Source organism: Hippoglossus hippoglossus, chromosome 11 (assembly GCF_009819705.1).
Source record: "Hippoglossus hippoglossus isolate fHipHip1 chromosome 11, fHipHip1.pri, whole genome shotgun sequence".
In the NCBI taxonomy this organism is placed as follows: domain Eukaryota; kingdom Metazoa; phylum Chordata; class Actinopteri; order Pleuronectiformes; family Pleuronectidae; genus Hippoglossus; species Hippoglossus hippoglossus.
The window spans coordinates 2,422,487-2,437,160 of record NC_047161.1 but is presented as its reverse complement, the minus strand read 5'-3'; the positions used below and the strand labels follow the sequence as shown (position 1 = coordinate 2,437,160).

Genomic DNA, 14,674 nt, shown 5'->3' with positions numbered 1-14,674 from the left:
AACTGACATATAATCCGAAATGTCCATTATGCCAAAGTCTTCAATTTGTTGTATTTCACAGTATTTACAATATAAGAATTTGGGAACTGATAACTCCTCAGTCAGATGAAAAGATCTTGTTCCTGTATATTTGTTCCGTTGGCAGCAGCTGTTCAAGCTGCAGCGTCTCTGCTGCTGTGAAGCGTGAACAAAGTGCACATCTGCAGCATCGATGGCATCTGGGGAAAAGACTGTCGCACACAGTCTGGTCTCCAAATGCCGGATAAAGGCGGCGTCAGTAGGGCAGCGTGCAACTAACAGAAAAGAATCCAGATGTGTGAATGCACCAAACATAGATTTTATTTTTCAGAGATTGTGTTGACAAATAAGAGTAGAAACGAGGGAAGAGCGAGGCTGAGGAGGAGATAAGAGAAGAGGGGAATAGTCACAAGAGGAATAGAGAGAAAATACACAATATTTTACCGATAAGGCGAAATTCACCGGCATCACACTGGAAGATGGTTTGTAATGTGGTAATATTGGGAATGAACAGTCCGGGCCACTGTGCACAGAACAAACTGCAATAACAGAAAACTAAAAAACCACATGGAAACAATGTGATTGTTATGGTCGGTCAGAGCAAAGCTTCGGCTTCACATCCTTTATTCCTGTATGCACCACCTGCTGCGGAAGATTAGACAATTATTCTGCTGTTTTTAGAGCCTTCAAATGGAGCAGGGTGCTATGAATAGTGTGCAGCTGCCAGACACACTCACACACACACACACGCATGCACACACATCCATCCTGACTGAGGGGGATTCAAACACTGAGCAAATGAATGGAGGGGAAATCACATTACATTGCATAACACACGAGCAAGTATGAGGGTGTGTTCATGTCTGGTTGTCGCTGCAAAGGAAAGTGTGTGCTGCAATGCAAATGTTTGCCTGTGCGTGTCTACACTGAGTTTGCCTGGGATCAATACTCGTCTCTATCATAATTGAAGTGTGGCCTGGTTTCAGCCTGCACCACTTATCAAGGTTCTTTTGTAAAACTGAGCTGCAGGAATCTGTGTCATGACTCGCACAAAGAAAATGTGCAAGTAGTGAATAAAAGGTGAGAATGAAGTCTGGACTGAGAGCGACACATGGAACAGCCGTTCATCGGAGGAGCAGATAGGAGACAAGGTGAAGATACAGTGCTCATACATTCCTGCAAACATTTTGATAGTTGGGACTTGTTCATTAGTGTGATATCATTATATATATATATTAAATATTATATTAGTTTATTATTATGCAGTTTGCACAGTATATTACGGTTTGTTATGGTTAATTATTCACCATTCACAGATGATAATCATTTAGACACATCTTGTGCTGGCTGCGAAAAGGTCAGACACCCTCTCCTCCATGTTAGCAGATGGGACATGGACCAAACTAAAAAGTCAAAGATGGTTTGCTGTGATTTAAGTTAGTTCTTATCACACTGATGTTTGTTCAAGTGTTGATGTTCATGCTCAAGTTTGGTTTTTATGAGTTATGTGATAATGTACAAACAGATGATTGATCGGAGGGACCTCGATGCCGTGACTCCACAGACTCTGACTCCAAATGTGCAAAATGACAGCGTCCAGGATATTCCTCTCCATCATCTGCTCCGGGCATCTCCCAGGATGCTGCTGAGGAAAAATAAAAGAGCAGCACATCTTTTCATGAAAGGACCAATAACAGGGTGTATTGTAAGGTCGGAGAGAAAAGCAGAGACACGGGAGTGGGAGGGAAACAACAGAACAAAAACATTTCAGAGACCTGGTCACCATGGCAACAGCTGTCAGGTAACCACGGCTCCCTAATCATGTCGCTGACACAAAACAAAACTGAAGAAATTGGAAAACGGTTGAATGGAAGGAGGGGGGGGGGGGGGGGGGGGGGGGGGGGGGGGGGTGAAGCAAACCCAAAGAGAAAAGATGTGAAAAGTAAAGTTAAAGGAATAATTTCATTGTCTCTTTGTTGAACTTCAGCTGATTGTGATTTGATGAACGGCGACAGACTGAATCCGACTAATGGAAAAGATCAGGTGCTGCGACGGGGGGGGGGGAATGCTTTGTCACTGTACTCAGCAGAGACAAATGGAGGCAATAGACTTGAAATCTCACCTGAATCTGAGAATTGATTCTTAACGCGTGCACGCACACACACACACACACACACACACACACACACACACACACACACACACACACACACACACACACACACACACAAACAGTCACACTATTTGCTGATTCTGATTTTGTTTCTTCTGTTAGTCAAGTCAAGTCAAGGAAACATTTAATAAATGTTTCACATAAAAGCAGCACAAACATCATAATGTGAAAGACACAGTTTAGTGTTATATATATATATATATATATATATAGGTCGCATATATTTCCTCCATAGCTCTGTCAGGATTGTATAGGATTAATATTTTAAATCCTTAAGAAGATTAAGAGTCTACAGTCACGCAAGCATATGAATTGAATATGTGGTGCTTTGAGCTAAATGCTGACATCTGCGTGCTTACATGTGTTTACAGTGTCAACATACTGATGTTTATGTTCCATGTTCACCATCTTACTATAGCATGTTAGCACGCTAACATTTGTTAATTAGCACTAAAGGCAAACTACATCTGAGGCTGATGAAAATGTCTTTGTCTTTTGATTGATCAATAAACCTACGATGTGTAACTTTGGCCACCAGGGGTCGCTCAATCAAAACAACAACAAAAGACGTAGTTTGATGACATCGTGAAGCAGCGTGGGATCATGGGAGTTGTTGTGTTCAACATCATTGTCAATGAAGATCAACCTGACGGGACTCAGGAGCACGTCATGTTCTTGCATGAGGTGACGTATTAAAGTTTTATTCACGTTACGCAGCAAACAGTAAAGAACAATCGTGACCAATAGAAACAGTAGAAAGAAAAAACAACCTTTGTTATTAACATGAATTATGTCACACACTCTCTCTCCCAGCTCTACGGAGATATGAGCATCCAGATCCTGGAAACGTCCCAAAAGGACCACCGGCCTCTGAGCAGCTGCACCGAAGCAGCTGTGGGATTTGCTGCCTTGCTCATGGGATCTCTGTGGTATTCATTGATGCAGAGGAGTGTGTTAGTTGCTCATTTGCACAAAGACTTTCCCAGTATGTCTGGAAGATTCAGGTCACACGCTCTAACCCTCTAGCTTACACTCTCTGTAAATGTCACATTGTGAATGTGCTGCAAATAACTGTGGTGAATGTAATTGAATAAGAATTCAGTTTCCAACAGGAAAACATTTAACAAGCTCGTTCAATTAACTTGACTTGAAATCATTTCTACCTCTGAAAAGAAATCAAGATGATAGAACATAAAAACCTTTGTAAGAACGTAAACATCTATTCACATATTAAATACTAACACTGGCCCTATTTTCTTTTAGATAAAACACTAATGAGATCATTACTCCGCCACTGTCACCGTGTGGAATAATTATGACCCCATACAATTAAAAACCATAATCATACATTTGTAAATAGGAATTTAACACAAAGAAGCATGAAAGGTTGTTTGTCTCTACATGTCAGAGCTGTGATACGCTGGAGATCTGTCCAGGGTGAACCCCGCCTCTCACCCAATGATGTCCGCTGGGATTGGCTGCAGCCCCCCCACAACCCTCATGGGATAAGTAGTATAGATAATGGATGGATGGATAATACAAATCATACACCACTTGTGCAATAACGTGTACAGTGAAGAGTGTGTGTGTGTGTGTGTGTGTGTGTGTGTGTGTGTGTGTGTGTGAGTCCTTGGGCACGATGCCATGCGTGTACTGATGAACATCATCGCTGCATCACGGAGCACAGACACATGTCCTGCAGATATGAACATGCAGACGATCAAACACACGTGTGAGCGATAAATGAGCGGACATGGCTGCACTAACACGACAGGTGTGTGCACGGTACAGGTGTGATGACTCCACAGCCTGAGACAAACTGGTGCTCGCAACCACACACACACACACACACACACACACACACACACACACACACACACACACACACACACACACACACACACACACACACACAAACACACACTCTTACCTGCTCACAGATCCTTCAGATGTGCGTTGTGTAAGTCTCCTAACATGTGTGAATGAGGGTCCCTTCTGGTCCCCCTCAGCTTGAAGAGGCTGGTGAGTGAAATAATACACAGGCAAACGCACACACTCAGACTCACACACAAACACACACACTCAGACTCACACACAAACACACACAATCAGACTCACACACAAACATGTGCCAGTGAAGAAATGGTGAATATAAATGAAAATACAAACCCAACGAAGAACTTCATATATTTTGGTGCAGATCGGGATCAGGGACATCCTCTGGGGACACCAAATTTAATGCCAATACATTCAGGAATAAAATGTAATTACAAAGGCCAACCCCACCAAAGTCAAAAGAATCTAACCTCTGAGGACCATGAATATGCACAGCACATTTGAAAGCAATTCACTGAACCACAATTGTCAATAAGATGACGATGGAACAAGAAAAGTTGAGGAATCATGAAAATCATAAAAATTCATCCTTTGAGGACAACGAATGTTTGTACGAGATTTCATAGGAATCCAGTGGATGGATGTTGAAGCATTTCAGCATTTAGAAAAACTGTGGACTGAGCCACATTCATCTTCATCCATCTCACCACACACATAACGTGACTAGAAAGTAAAGAATACGTTATATTATACAGAAATATTAGAGATATGAGAAATGTATGAAAAAGAATGAGCACATCGAAACCAAGGGGAAATGTTTATGATAACATTCAGTGCCCAAACCCTGTGTTGCTAATTGCTAACTAGCTCAAACACGTCCAGTGTAAAACTGCAGATAATCCCAGCAGCTCCGGTTTCAGCACTCTGGACAGCTCCTGTGACGCGTCTCTGAAGGAAAGTCCAACTTTTCCTCGACGTAAACGAAGAACGAACGTTTTAAAAAGGGCTTGAGGCTGATTTGCATCTGACAGCAGAGGATATTTGTACGATCATGTATGGGCAAACGTCCCAGAGACATTAGACTGTGCTGAAATCCACTGACCTCCTTCTTTCCACTTCCTCTGTTGTTCTCCGTTGTTCCTTATCTGCCCTCCAGCTGTGTGATCACTCTCGTCCCTATCTGCTCTCTCCTCTCCAGAGTTTCTCCTCTCATCGTTACCACAGGGACACGACGCAGTGGTTCTGTGGAGAAGTTGATCAACTCTATTTGAGCAGAAATACAGAAATAAGAAAACCCTCTCTCTCTCGGTTTCTCCCTCCTCAGTCCAGATGCTCTTTGCAGTGATGTGGTTTTGTTTCGTTTGCCTTTTGCAAGACATCCAGTAGGGATGAGATACACAGGACAGAGCAGCACCTTGCAGCAAACAGGGGAAATGACATTCAGTCAAATATTACTTTGAAAATACTCTGAAAGTATATGTACATGTACATGTTAATATGAGTTGTATGTATCCTACAGCTGCAGACACACACACACTCATGATCAGGTATCGGGTGCTGCACAGGTGAATAAATAATTCACATTCATATGGAACATGTGGAAGTTTCTGTTGGTGCGTTTGTATGTGCTTGTGTATTTGTGTATTTGTGTGTATTTGTGTGTATGTGTGTGTGTTTGTGTGTGTTTGTGTGCCACTGGCTGTGTTTCTCTGTCTCCTGCCTACGCTGAGTGCACCTTCTGCTCGACTCAGTTCCTTCATCTTATAATAGAAACACCAGCCAAACTGTAGCTGCAGCAAATGACTGGATTTACACCAGGAGTCAGTTGTTTCCAGCGAGAAGGAAACACAAGTTTAGATATAAAACATTAATTGTCATTACTTTCCGGAGTTTTTTCTGTCAATTTAAAAAAAGCATAAGCATAAAACTATATAATGAGTCACCCTGGAGATCTAGCGCAGGGGTGGGGAAACGTTTAATATTAAAATCCTTTTAAATTTCATAACCTCCTTTAGGGACCTGTGTTTCATTTGCATCAGACAGCGTCGGGCCACACGGCTGTACATTAAATTGTTGTATCTATAAATACACCGTGGTTCACAGCAAGTGATCGATAACTAGTGAACGGCTGGAAGTGACTCTGACCTTGTTTTTCTGCTCAGAGGCTGAAACAGATGAAAGACCTGCAGCCTCTTCCAGTTCTACATGTTATTTTAACTGGTCACAATGAATATTTCATGCAGGGGGGGAAAAGACAGTTTAAGGAAACTCCGTGTCAGTGTGAGGAAAACTCAGTCACGTCCCCGTCCCCCCCCCCCCCCCCCAGCCGGTGCTCTGCTCAGCCAAAGATGGCCACTATCAGGGCACAATTTTAAAAAAGGTACACTGCTGTCTCTTTAAGGCCCTGCTCCGCTGCGACAGCCAATCACAGGCTGGAAAACGTGGCTAGACTGTCGTTGTCAGTGACCTTGAGAGAAGAGTGAAGGAATGGAGGAAGTGTGAGATGGAAATGATGAATGAAGGAGGAAGACGGAGGGAGAGGTTTATAGACGAGGATAACCCTCTCCCTGCCTTTCCCTCACTCTAATCTCTCTCTCTTTCTCCATCCATCTACCCCCCCCCCCCATCCGACACATAAACACACAAACACACAAAGACACACACACTTTCCTTTCTGCTCACAGCCCTACGGAGTGTTGCATAATTCCCAGCGTGAGGGAGGGAGGTGAGGAAAGGCCAGAGAGAGCGGCAGCAGGGAGAATGACTCACGATGCAACATGCACCACAACTCCACACTCCATCGAACAACACACAGTACATCACTAACACACACACACACACACACACACACACAGACACACACTTTCACAGAAATGGTCGGTGTGTTCGTCAGTAGCTCACGACTAACGTCTGTACAGTTTGGAGTGAATCAACAGTCTGGTGACTATGAAACAAACCTGAACAGATGGGTTTTATTCAAGCTTGTTATTGTTTGAGGCAGTATTTGATTTTTCTATCTTTACCCAAAAGTCGTATTAATTAAAGTAACAACAGTATTGTTAGATGTTAGATTTAAAGTTTGAGAAGTTCAGTATCGATTACATCTCTCACATACTTTAATGGAGGATGGAAATAGGAGCTGCAGTGATGGACAGTCTGAGGAAAGTGATTTTAAAGCTTTTCAAATGATCAACCTGCTTATGAATATGTCTCCTGTAAGTTGCAGACTAGCTCCTCCACCTCTCCACCTCCACCCCTCTCCACCTCCACCCCTCCACCCCCACACTTTCCCTTCAGTCTGGTAAACACAGAGACAACAGGAATACGTTAGCCCTGTGTGACCCTGTCGTAAAGCCCACGCCTGCACACTCTGCTGGGGCTCCTGGACCGTTCCTCCAGAGTAATGGAGGGAAGCAGTGCTGGGACGTGCTCTGTAATGTCTGCATATTCGTCTCATGCAACATAAACACACAGCAAATGGACACAACAACACCTCACAATCGAATGTAATAGAGTGGAACCGCATCACAAAGTGTTCAGAGCCACAGTTTGTGCTGAACACTAAACGGAGTTCAGCCCCTGTGAAGTGTACAGTGAGTCTCTTGTGCTCGAGTGACTTTGTGTTAGTACGGAGGTGAACAAAGCTCCACAGCTGCTTTTGGCTGGAAGTGATTTTCTAAATGAGAGCGAGTGCTCTGACCCGGTGAAAAGCTTCTATCCAATCAGCCTGGAATGAACTCGGCAGCGAATCAATGCAAACAGTCACGACAAACACCGGTGACCACAAACCTGTAGAAGAGAAGCTTCAGCATCGAGACAAAGGATCACGACAGTAGATGAATATCTGGTTTTATTTATACGTCCTCGACACAGCTTGATGAAAGTCTCTCTGACAACAGCCCCCGTGTCCAAACCTTAAAGTGATCTAGTGTGAATTTTGATTGGATGATTAATAAACAAGGGAAACTTAAGTGTAAAGGACGACTCAGGCTTCTCTAAGTTTTTGTTTGTTTCCATTTGTTCAAATATTTCAAATTGAAAGCTAACATGATTAATTGATTATCAGTTACTCTTCAGTTTCATCAGCAGCTGGACGATGTTAAAGTTAAAAGCTACTGTTAGCATACTACTTTGCAGCTAACTATCCGTTGTCTTTTCAGGTGCTGATCAGTCGTGAGCATGAAATGAGAACACGACACTAAATGTATCACAGCAGAACAACAAATAACTCTGCATTTCTGAGCTTCCCACCCTGAAGCTGCGTCTCGATCCTTCAGAGGCTGCAACTGTTCCCAGGATTCATTGCGCTTGGTTCTCAAAGAGTTCATGGCGCCAGCGAGCGATGAGATGTTCAATGCTTCAGTAAAACACTTCAAACTTTCTTGTCTTGTACAACTTCTGCTCTGTTGCCGACCTCTTTAGATCGGACTGTCTCACTTTGGTTGTGGCTTTTGTGGCCTTCACGGTTGCTTTCATGCTAAGCTAAGCTAACCAGCGGCCGGCTGTAGATCCGTATTTACATCACAAACATGCACAAGGAGTGTTATCAATCTTCTTGTGTAAGTGTCAGCTGGAAAGTACACTTGTGTGTTTCCTTTCAAAGCATATTTCCCAGAAAACCCTGCTGATTTATGGAGGATCTTTATTCTGTCACGGAGTTACTCAAGGTCTCTTTGCATTCGTCTCTGCTTTTCGCTCCTTTGAGGACGCCGAGCGCTCACAGGTCCTGACGATGATGGACGGCCTCATGAGGGAAGTGCATATTGTCCCTTTTCTTTGCTGATGTGAACGTATCTTTCAATCTGTATTTATATCTCTCTGTATATCTCTCTCCATCCCATTCTTCACACCTATTAGTCACCGATCTCCTCCTGTCTCCGCGCGTCTTTTCCTCCACCTGCCGCCCTGTCATCCTGTCATCCTGCACATTCCATCCATCCATTACAAGGACAGTTGTGGTTACAGTTCGACGGGCTCTCTCCATTTTAACACCGGCTCCTGCAGGGCACCGTCTAAGATGGTTCCCCACACACACGACTCACGGGATGTGGGAGCTGCCGGGTGATTTAAGTTTGGGCCAAGGCAGCTGTGACAGGAACGTTGATTTAGTGTTTCGAGGTTTAGTGATTTGTCGGTCGGGCAGCAAAGCTCTGAATGACGCACAGATATGAAGATTAAATGATTAATAATGAATCTCTGTGCAAACATTTACATGTTTATATTGATGGATGTGCAGCTGAATCCTGATGCTGTATAACGGCTCATGTTTGAATATAAAATAAATCATCTGTATGGATTGTGTAACTGGGTCGCATTGCTTCTCACTCCCACGCTCCTCATGCATCTTTGTCATGTTTTCCACACTCCATCTATGAATGAATCTGCCTGAGAGAAAGAGAGAGAGAGGGAGAGGGAGAGAGAGAGAGAGGGAGAGGGAGAGGGAGAGGGAGAGGGCGAGAGAGAGAGAGACAGAGAGAGAGAGGGAGAGAGAGAGAGGGAGAGAGAGAGAGAGAGAGAGAGAGAGAGAGAGAGAGGGAGAGACAGAGAGAGAGAGGGAGAGAGAGAGAGGGAGAGAGAGAGAGAGAGGGAGAGAGGGAGAGAGAGAGAGAGAGAGAGAGAGAGAGAGAGAGAGGGGGGACCGCAAGTTTAATTTTAGACTCAACACGTAATTCCCCATCTTTTACCACAGCTTCTATAAATAAACTCTCTCTCTCTCTCTCTCTCTCTCTCTCTCTCCCTCTCTCTCTCTCTCTCTCTCTCTCTCTCTCAACCCCCTCCACCTACGCAATCACTGTTTAATGGACTAAAAGAGAGCGAGACGGAGGGAGAGAGGGAGGGGAGACGAGAGGGGCGCTGCTTAGCAACCGTATCCTGACTTGGCAAGTCACGTGATCGGGAGATGACCTGCACCGACTGTGGTACTAACACACACACACACACACACACACACACACAGACACACACACACACACTTATTTTCTGAACTTTTATAAAAACCAATCAAGGGAGAAAGTGATCGATTATCTTAACTATGTTTACATTTACTTGACTCACGGTTTTAAGGCAGGACTTGTATTTGTAATGGAGACTTTTTTGATTTCGGTTCTTTTACCTTCACTTAGGAACAAGAGGTGTGAGGCTAGAGAGGCTCTTCAACACGGGGGAAACACGGCACACACACTTAATGTCAGTGGATGATGTGGTTTGTAGACATCGATGTTTGAAGGCTGATCATTTAGTGAGATTCAGCAGCGGCAGAGTAAACGTCTCCTCCTCTGGATGAGTCTGGTTGAACTGCAGTGGTCTGCAACAGGAGGAGGGATAATGGGTGAACTGCTCCTTTAATGAAAGAGAGAGAAGTGAACAGCACCTGAGGCTCTTAACACATCACTTAGTCGTGTCCCCCTGGAGGGGGGGGGGTGGGCACGGAGCCCCTGCAGGGGGAGCGTAGACTAAAAAATATGGAGTGAAGTTAAGTTGAATGAATATGATTGATTCATGGGATATAATCCTATTTTAAAATGTGCTTTTATATCAATGTAACTGTGAAAATCTAGAATATAAATAGTTGCATTCATACAAGTCCTGCAGTTCACCTGTTTGTTCTGAGATCAGTTCATCTGTTTGTTCTGAGATCAGTTCACCTGTTTGTTCTGAGATCAGTTCACCTGTGTGTTCTGGGATCAGTTCACCTGTGTGTTCTGAGATCAGTTCACCTGTGTGTTCTGGGATCAGTTCACCTGTGTGTTCTGGGATCAGTTCACCTGTGTGTTCTGGGATCAGTTCACCTGTGTGTTCTGGGATCAGTTCACCTGTTTCTAACCTGTGACCCTCAAACTGCTTCAGAGAAGTCCTCTCATTTGAATGTGTAGAAATATTCTCTGCACTAAGATGCTGGCGTTTCTGCGTGGAAACCAGGAAGTGAGTTCCTCTTCACGCCTCCCTCGGCGTTCACCTTGACGGGCCCCCAAACCCCCTGTGCACCCCATTCCCCTGCCTCTCCCATTGGATGAGAGACGGAGCCAGAGCCAGCTCTGATTGGTTGCCAGGACCCAGCCTGTTGCTGGGCTGTTTCCATGGAGATCATTATCGCAGTTTTTCCCTCGCCTCATCCTCAGAGATGCAGAAAGAGAGAGAGAGAGAGAGAGAGAGAGAGAGAGAGAGAGAGAGAGAGAGAGAGAGAGAGAGAGAGAGATGGAGGGATGAGAAGAAGAGACAAATGATGACAATGAAAGGAGAGAACAATTAGATTAAGGGAATGAGGGAGTAATGTGGGAGGTGTGTGTCTGTGTGTCTGTGTGTCTGTGTGAGTGTGTGTGTGTGTGTGTGTGTGTGTGTGTGTGTGTGTGTGTGTGTGTGTGTGTGTGTGTGTGTGTGTGTGTGTGTGTGACAGGGACAGGAGGTGATGAATCCTGAGGAACTCTGGGATCAATGCAGTTAAGATGGCGCACTTTTCTCAGACGCTGTCTCCCCCTGCATCCTAATTCTGCTCTCACAGAATCCAACACACTTCAGTTGTCGTCACACCCCCACACACAAACCTCTTCTTCCTAGAAATAGGAGTGAACTCCTGCTTCTAACGGGTCCATTCACAAAGTCACACACATCCTCTCACTCCTGTTGCTGCAGAACCAGAGTTAGTTAACACACTCTCAAGTGACTACTTCCAGCAAAGAGATGAGCTCAGCTGCTGCACTCACACATTCGTCAGATTAATAGCTGTCTAATGTACTGATATTACACGACAGAGGAGCCCGGCTCGCATCGATTTGCCAGAACATAAAAACGTCTCCGCACGGGCAAAAAATGGCGCCTTGAGAGTCTCTTTCTGTCAGAGACGGTGGACGTTAGTGCCTCCAATGAGGAAATTGGGAAGAATTATCACAGCGCGCTTTTCAGTCTATTAAGCAACATCATCATTCGCTGGATTTATCCGTCGCCATTCTTTCCTCTGTGAGCTGTGGTTTCTCTTCCTGTCACCTCCTGCATTGAGGCGTTTTTTAATGGCGTCTGGCTGGCGAGATTCATCTGAGCCCCGAGGAGGGCGAAAAACAACTGCTTTGGCAAAGTCAAGAACAATATCAGGCGTTATTTAGCTCGGGGAAATTTGCAGGATGAGACACCGATTGGAAAAGACACAGATTGCTACTGACATATGAATAAGTGGACGGCGGGAGGCAGTGATCGATGAGGAGGTGAGGGAGAGATTGAAGGTTTAGCAGAGGAGGAGTCTACTCACTGACAGCAGATGAATAAAAGTCTCATGCACGTCTGATTTAGTGTCACTAAAACAAAGAGGCCTCCTCAAAACACACACGGTCTCTTTAATTTACAGCTGAGTTCGGCTGATTTATATTCCTGACACACTGCACATGAGGCGTCGGCTGCGAGCCATGAATGAATTTCCCCTGTGAACCCTCCTTCACCTGTTGAGCGGAGCATTCGTGTTATTTCCAGTCTGCAGGTGAAGCAGAATCCTGCAGAACCCACAGAACACACAGAACCCACAGAACACACAGAACACACAGAACCCACAGAACACACAGAACCCACAGAACACACAGAACCCACAGAACACACAGAACCCACAGAACACACAGAACCCACAGAACACACAGAACCCACAGAACACACAGAACCCACAGAACACACAGAACACACAGAACACAGAGAACCCACAGAACACACAGAACACAGAGAACCCACAGAACACAGAGAACCCACAGAACACACAGAACCCACAGAACCCACAGAACACACAGAACCCACAGAACACACAGAACCTGGAGGTGACATCACTAGTAAAGGTTTATGAGGCCGTCATGCCCCCAGTTACTTAGATTGTTGACGTGTGTTGTTTAAAAAGCGTTACCCTCAGTTTAACGGCCATTTTAGGACATATCAGACTCAGCTATAGTCGGACTAACGGCCAGTGTTTCTAGTGATTGTCCACATGACTACAAATTTTTAAAACCGATGTGCCTCAGTGAGCATAAGAGCGTGAAATCCCAAATGTGCTTTCAACGCTTTCAACAATGGGAGTTAGACGTGTTGCATAAGGTCTTACATCACGAGGTGGAGCCGTCAGTTTGCTGCTGTGCAGAGAAATGTTGGGCAGGAGGAATTTAACTTCACGATATGTGTTAGTCTGAGGTGTGAGCACAGACTGCAAAGTGACACTGACAGGAAGAGGAGAGAGGAGGAAGAGGAGGAGGAGGAGGAGGAGGAAGAGGAGGAGGTGGAGAATCCCCCTCGTCCTTCCTGTTTGTACGTCTCTGACCTTCAGACACCTGAGGAGACATTTCCTCTCACAGTTTGAGGAGGTGTGAAGGATCTCTCCCGCCTTCCCTCCCCTTCCTCCTGACCTTTATCCTCCTCTGTCTCTCTCCATCCTTCTTCTTTCTGTGACAACGCTCTTCCTCCATCCCTCCTTTCTCCCTCTGCCTCCATCTCTCTACTCAGCATCTGACTGCTCCCTCTGCTGAAAAACCGCTGGAACAACATATTTGATGGGAGAATATTACAGGAGCAGAATCAGATTTGTAGAAGGAGCCAGTAGCTTGTTAAAGCATGAAGACTGGAAACAGGGGAAACACTTCAAATGTCACATTAAACCTTTTTATCTCTTTTAAAACAGCAAATTGTCTTTTTTTTTTTTCGGGATTAAACAAATGAGACATGACTTGTTGAATATTAAGCTTTAAAGTTACCTGTGGGTTGATGTTGTTACCTCCAGGTTCACAGTTTCCTCTTGTTCAGGTGCCCGACTTGACAAACTGTTCATGACGAAACCTCGAGGCCCACGGGGAGAACCGGGACATTTCCCAGCAGCACGACTTGTTGTTTCCCTCTGACCTCAACCTGACCCGAGATGAATGAGGTGTCGGACCTCCTGCTTCACCTGTGACTCTCACCTCACCCGAGCCTGACAGCTTGAACTGCTGACATGTGTGTGTGTGTGTGTGTGTGTGTGTGTGTGTGTGTGTGTGTGTGCGTGTGTGTGCGTGTGTGTGTGTGTGTGTGTGTGTGTGTGTGTGTGTGTGTGTGTGTCCACAGTACTGTCGATAGTAATAATCATCTATTGTTGATGCGAGGTCAGAAAAGTGAGGATTTTAATCTAGAAAGAAAAGGTCTGTGCAGTAACAGTCTCAGCTGTCAATCATGATGTTTCAACACGTTTTTTTATATCTTCAAATAACTAATTTAGACCAAATTTACTGATAAAAACGACCTAAAACGACAGAAAACAACTTTAAGAAACATTTAAACATTTCTTTTTCTCACTAACCCCTGCTTCACTATATGTAGACGTCTAAAACACTTTCAGACACTTCTGCATTTCCTCTGTGCCGGTAATTAACAACAACTCTTCAAATGCAGTAATTTGTTAAAGTATTAAATAGTTTTATCCTTTTTTTTCTTTTTTTTCTGTTGAAACTTTTAAAAGCCAAAGAGACTGTCAGCTCTTAATAAGAGTCGTTACCCACAAAGTTCCTGCTTTCATTAAAGCTGCACTCTGACGTCTTCACAATAGGATTATTTCATTCGCGGCTGGATTAACTAATATAAATGTTCCTCTAACCTTGACGTAGACGGTGAATTAGTCCCCCCCCCCCCTCTAGAGAGTCATTAAAGCAACTGTTTCAG

The 14,674-nt window shown here is 44.5% G+C and overlaps 1 protein-coding gene across 1 annotated transcript in view; it reads right to left on the bottom strand.

The window, feature by feature from the left end:
• The window catches only part of LOC117770959 (tapasin-like), a 1,175,540-nt gene that overhangs the window by 749,642 nt on the left and 411,224 nt on the right, over nucleotides 1-14,674 (bottom strand). The window lies entirely within an intron of this gene.